Here is a 6,610-nt window from a genome sequence, read left to right as displayed (position 1 = left end):
GCGGCTAGCTAGCAAACGGCTAAATGAGACTACACTGTTGAGTCGATGGGGATATATACGTCAATAACGTCACCACTTCAAAGGACGAACACGGAAATGATCTTTCCCTCACCTGATTCAGCCCCGTTCAGCCCGGGGTAATCAGTGCACAGCAGCGCACACATCAACAACAGTCCAGGTTGAGTGCTGACGTGACGTGGAAGCCTATGCGACAGTGTGTAGTTCTGGATAGCTTGAGCTTTTTACTTCTAGGGCTCGCATTTACGCTACAAAACTCATGAAAGTGGTCCTCATGTGTGAAGATTATCCGACTGAACTCTGGTTCGCGTTTGATTAAGCTTGCCTTGCCCAGAGACCTTATTTGAAGCATCGCGGCAAAAACCCATTCAAAAATCCCATAGACAGAAACAGTGAAGAACCAGGAAGTCCGGGACTTCCGACTACAAAAATACGTCATCCCTGCGGCTCTCTATTGGAAACTACGGAAGATTTTGGAGTGCATTGGTGCCGTAGCATTGGATAACAACATTGTGTGTGAGGTAGGTACAGTTTTATTGTGATTGATAATGTGTAAATCGCGTGAAGCCATTGGAAACAACCTCCCAGTGGCTAGAGGACCCGCGCATCCGAGACTCTGAAGGAAGAATGAGTGATGAGTCTCGCGTTGAGGTTAGGAGACCACATGATTGCATGTAGCATATTAGTTGAAATGCCTCTTTTGCTTACATCAGATTTTTTTTTTTTTATATATTTTTTTTATATGATATTTTTATATCGTAAAACACAGGTTATATACCCTCTGAAAAGTGCAATAACAACACACGAAAGACTACTATTATTATTATTATTATTATTATTATTATTATTATTATTATTATTATTATTATTATTTTTTAAGTGAGGGGGCAGAAAATTGAACTGAGGGGGCAAAGCCCCCTTAGGCCCCCTCGTGGCGCCGGGCCGAGTCATTCATTCGGCTGCTACAAGAAGATACACTGCCAGCTGGCATCTTGCTTTGTGGTCAAAGTTTGATACCCTTTCTATCGCAACGTGTTATTGCAGCTGTTCACACAACACGGCCATCCCATTAACAGTGCAGCCACGGCTTGACAGCAACCAAGATGGCGACAGTGGGCGGGGTCTTAGTCACTTAGATACAAAAAAGTTAGGAAAATAGGGTCCAGGTTGAAAAATCCAGAAATGGTCCTTTAAACATGTCCTGTGAGAGTGGTCTTTCTTACCTTGAGCCAAGCGGACAGACACACACACACACGCTATGAGGATCAGTGTGTACAGGATCAGCAGCAGCACAGCACACACCAGCCAGGGGAAAGAGGCTGCAGGGGGGGCGGAGCTTGGAGACGGACTCTGGCCTGGAATGGCTGGAAGTGTATGTATTCATTACATCACAGCTAACTGTGCTTTCTAGACAGTCTTGCTAATATTAGATTAGATTAGATGGACATTTGATTGATGAGTCAGCCCTATGTTCCCTCAGCTCTATGTTCCCTCAGCCCTATGTTCCCTCAGCTCTATGTTCCCTCAGCTCTATGTTCCCTCAGCTCTATGTTCCCTCAGCTCTATGTTCCCTCAGCTCTATCTTCCCTCAGCCCTATGTTCCCTCAGCCCTATGTTCCCTCAGCTCTATGTTCCCTCAGCTCTATGTTCCCTCAGCTCTATGTTCCCTCAGCTCTATGTTCCCTCAGCTCTATGTTCCCTCAGCTCTATGTTCCCTCAGCTCTACGTTCCCTCTCAGCCCTATGTTCCCTCAGCTCTATGTTCCCTCAGCTCTGTGTTCCCTCAGTCATATATGTTCCCTCAGCTCTATGTTCCCTCAGCTCTATGTTCCCTCAGCTCTATGTTCCCTCAGCTCTATCTTCCCTCAGCCCTATGTTCCCTCAGCTCTATGTTCCCTCAGCTCTATGTTCCATCAGCCCTATGTTCCCTCAGCCCTATGTTCCCTCAGCCCTATGTTCCCTCAGCTCTATGTTCCCTCAGCTCTATGTTCCCTCAGCTCTATGTTCCCTCAGCTCTATGTTCCCTCAGCTCTATGTTCCCTCAGCTCTATGTTCCATCAGCTCTATGTTCCCTCAGCCCTATGTTCCCTCAGCTCTGTTCCCTCAGCTCTATGTTCCCTCAGCTCTATGTTCCCTCAGCTCTATGTTCCCTCTCAGCCCTATGTTCCCTCAGCTCTATGTTCGCTCAGATGAGTACCTAACACAATATTTCTGTTCACACACTGGTGAAGGCATGACCCGCCCTACTCTGCCTCTGGTTTACCCTGATATTTTACCCTTAACCAATTATCACTCCTCATCCCTGAAGCTAACCATTCACCCCCCCCTCATGCCTAACTTTAACCAATCATCGCCCCCCATGCCTAACCTTAGCCAATCATCACTCCCCATGCCTAAACCTAACCAATCCTCACCCAATGCCTATACCTAACCCAATCAGAGGCAGAGTAGGGCATGTCATGCCTTCACCATCCTGGGATTACTCTCCCCCCCCCCCCCCTTAACCTCAGGTACCTAACCATAACCCTGATCCTGAGGGAACATAGGGCCTAATTTGGATGTGGGGCAAATTCATGAGGCAACATAGGGCTGAGGGAACATACTGTAGGGATTACACCCCCGATTGGGAGAAGATAACTTTAATTGTCTCACCCCTCACAGCCAGCCAACTCTCCGGTGAGAAACCTTTCTTGGGGTGCTCACACTTGTAGAGGCCTTCATCTGACATGGACACTCGTATGGCCATATTTCCTCCAGACCTAGACCCGATGAAGTCGCCATCTTTGTAGAAATGAGCGGTGAAGTCAGAGCTGGACTGAACCTCATCTTCATTGTTCTTGGAGGAACAGACAAGTGTCAGCTCCTCTCCCTCCGTCACAGGAAGAACAGGACTCTCCAGGACCACAAGTTCAGCTGGACAGATAAGAGCAAACACTTAGGTGTCGTTGTTCAAGAAATAAACAAATACAAATAAAGACAAAACTGCCTTGGATAACAGAAAAAAAGACTATGTCGTTTGAAGGGATCTAAAAAACACACAAATACCCTGTAACCTTGACTCACACACCTTGAAAACACACTCACACTATTAGGTGCAGACCAGCCAGAAACAGACATGTGACACATTTTGCGTCCCAAAACAATTTTAACAGTGCATGTAGTCGGATGGGATAATATATTCAATATAATCACAATACAAAAATGTCACATATGTATCATGGGCACACACAAAAAGAAATCGCAATATTTGCTCATTGTTATTCACAAATGAGATGCTTGACCAACACAGTTTCACAAACTCTCCATCCAAATTATACATAACATATGTTACTCATTTAGTTAAAAAAAAATTGTAAAACAGGGGCTTTTGTTATTTAAATGTTTTCTTTGTTCTTAACAAAAGCCCCACTGCTGCCACGGCTACTGCGAAAACTAAATGAGTAACATCTGCATTACTGACACTTTTGTAATGTCATTTTTAAATTGTTTACATTCTAGCAGCCAATGGCATCGCTAGAAAGATCTGTGTCTCAGAAACACAATTCTGCACACTGTCAGTGAACTCATTACGTCATAAGTTGTGTCGAGTCCTGAACCCCATACAGTATGTACCACTTACTGTACCGTACTGTACCGTATGCTAGCAGATTGTCTCATCTCTAGTACATTTTGTATTATGGGCTTACTGGTTACAGTGATGTTGACGGGTTCGCTGCATCCGCCCTCTCTGGACTGGCACCAGTACCGCCCACTGTCTGATGGGTAGGCATCCTCAATGACGCAGGAGGTCTCCTTCTTTATTCCCCAGCCGGACTCACAGGTCACTGAAGTCTTAGCTTTGGTGTTCCTCCTCACCGTCCAGTCGGTGGAGTTCTCCGGCACCTCACAGACCAGAGTGATGGAGTCGTACCCGAAGAACTGAGATCTGTCGGGTCGGACGATCAGAGTGGCTGCAGGAGACAGAGTGACGTCACACAGGCTGGTCGGTCACACACAAAAGCTAAAGTCCCTGGAAACCAAAATCCACAAAAACGTTCTAACTATGTTATTTAGGGTCTTATGTTAGTAATTGTGTGCCTCCGAAATTATTATACATTACTTTCAACCCAAAGCCTTAAAATCGACACTTTTCTACAAGATACTACAAGGTACTTCCTCATTGAAGAGAGCAGTGCGCGAGGTGCCCAAATGCAGAATCTTATGACGTCATAAGCTCTATATAACCTTTGTACACGCGCGCCATCTGCCCTTCTCCTTTTGTCCATTCTTTGCCCCCTCAGCGCTCGCTCAGTGTCTGTCTGTCTGCCTCCCTCCCACTCTGTTTGCCGAGCGCTATGCTTCTCTCTCTCTCTCTCTCTCTCTCTTTCCCTCTCTCTCTCTCTCTCTCTCTCTCTCTCTCTCTCTCTCTCTCTCTCGGGACTAGTGAGAGAGCAGGCAGCATAGCGCTCGACACAGCACACAGAGTGGGAGGGAGACAGAAGCGCTGAGCAGAGATCTCTTCCTCTCAGTACGCTATGCGCGGAGCAACGCGCGAACATACACACACACACACACACACACACACACACACACACACACACACAGACACACACACACACACACACACACAAACACTCTCTCTCTTTCTCTCTCTTTCCTTCTCGGAGGTCTCCTCCGAGAGAGAGAAAGAGAGAGAAATTTCCCTGCTGCATGGGACACGCCCACACAGTCCGCGGGAGAAAATACACTCTAAAAACTAATTGATTCTCATGACTTTTGCCATGACTGTCAAACCTAAATTTATATACTTTGCGACGTTCATCATCGTTCAAATTTGGTTGGTGGCTTATTAACATAGGGTCCTGTGATGTGATGAACTCAAAATGCTAAATAATAAAGAAATATTTCTGGTTTCCAGGGACTTTAAATGATGCTTATCAGCTTTGACAGTTGACACAGGAGAAGAAAGAGACTTCAGGTAAAATGGGCCAAATACAATGAAATGCTACTATGGGGACTAGCATGATCACAATGAAATGCTACTAACGTCATCACACTGAATACAATTGGACACATTGAATCTCAGCTTTCCAGTCGTACCCAATTCATGCAATTCCAAAACTGTTTAGGGACCCCGGTATGCAGAAATAGAATTCAAATAGAATAGGCAGAAAATAATATATTTATACTGCGTGCAAAAACATTGCATGTCTGTTTTTCTTCCCAAACCTGCATGTGATTAGTTTCATTCCGGCGTCCTTGTTACAGACTAGACCGATCACACTGGCGGGCGACTCGCGGCCTGCAGCGAGGGCTTCCGCGTCTGATCTATTCTTGAGGGTGCAATGCTGAGGGTGCAACCGTGCAATGCATGCTCTTGCATCACATTATGTGACCATCACTGGTCTTTCATGGATACTATGAACCTGTTTTGCACTCTCAGTTTCTGTGTAGGCTACTGCGTGTAAGAGAGTGTGTCTATGTGTTCCATCTTTAGCTGAAGACTGTGGGCCATTTTAGCTATAGCTGGTTAATGGGCTAGTACCTAAAATTACTTTTCCTGTTTCCTTTACTTTTGTTTGTTAAAAAACCTGTTTTAAAGGGCAACATTATTCATAAGCTTTTTTCTTTATACAATATAAGCTTACTTAGAATTGATTTATTATCCCCCTAAACAGTGATGAGTGAACATTTGAAATGTTCTATGCCATTCTCACTAACCAGATGAATTCTCTGTTGTCCTCCATGTAACACTCTGCCCCGCCTCCTTTAGCAACCTCAGACCAATCAAAACTATTATTACATGTCAAAGTGTTGCAGCAACAACATGAGAATGAGATCAGTTATTGTGATTGCCTGTAAACATTTTAAAGCCTATGATGCTTCAACGTTATCTGGCCCATTTTAGACTCGCCCCCCCTATACCTATCCAGGCTATCCTATATTCTGCACCAGGGGTGTGTTCAATCTGTTTAACGTTTTGCACCGTGTGCTACATTTTCTGGGTTGAACATCATGTGTCCTCTAAACCAACGGTTTTCAAAGTGTGCCTCCCCTTGGGGGCGCAAGCCAACTTCAGGGGAGGCGCGACGTGATGCGGAAAAATCAGAGAAGAAAATGCACAGCCTCCACCGGACATATCCAGAGGAGAAACCAGGAAGAAGGAAATCGAAATGTATGTACATTTGTATGTACATCAAACACATATATGGTCATATTTTTGTATCTGTTGGGGAGCTATTTCAGACGAATTTGACTAGATATATGGGGTTGGGGAACTGTCTGTCCGTGCTGGTCAGCCACAGACACAGACCATAGGAGTTGAACATGCAGAGAATGCAACACTCGATACAATGCACGGTATCCCGCTAGTTAAGAAACAAAAAAACAAACAAACATTAAAAGTCTTTCAGAGTGGATAAAGATGTATAAAATGTTTAAAAGAAGATATTTGGAAAAAGAAGGATAAAGAAGTTTTAAAATATTAAAGCATTATACGATAAAGATGTTTACATCACTTTTGAAACTCGTTGTTATGCCAACAATAGCTGCCAATGGCAATAATAATGGGAGTGTGTGTGTGTGTGTGTGTGTGTGTGTGTGTGTGTGTGTGT

The 6,610-nt window shown here is 44.7% G+C and overlaps 1 long non-coding RNA gene across 1 annotated transcript in view; it reads right to left on the bottom strand.

Annotated features, from left to right (window-relative positions):
• Positions 1–2,737: 2,737 nt before the first annotated feature.
• The window catches only part of LOC310779862, a 5,164-nt gene continuing 1,291 nt past the window's right edge, over positions 2,738–6,610 (bottom strand). The window contains exons 2-3 of the long non-coding RNA XR_014552869.1: positions 3,704–3,967; positions 2,738–2,930 (exon numbers count right to left, since the gene is read on the bottom strand). This is a non-coding gene — a long non-coding RNA (uncharacterized lncRNA). The remainder of the gene's footprint in view (positions 2,931–3,703; positions 3,968–6,610) is intronic.

Source organism: Poromitra crassiceps (assembly GCF_964638095.1).
Source record: "Poromitra crassiceps genome assembly, chromosome: 7".
NCBI lineage: Eukaryota > Metazoa > Chordata > Actinopteri > Beryciformes > Melamphaidae > Poromitra > Poromitra crassiceps.
The sequence above is the reverse complement of the archived record's forward strand: the minus strand, read 5'-3'. Positions and strand labels throughout refer to the sequence as shown.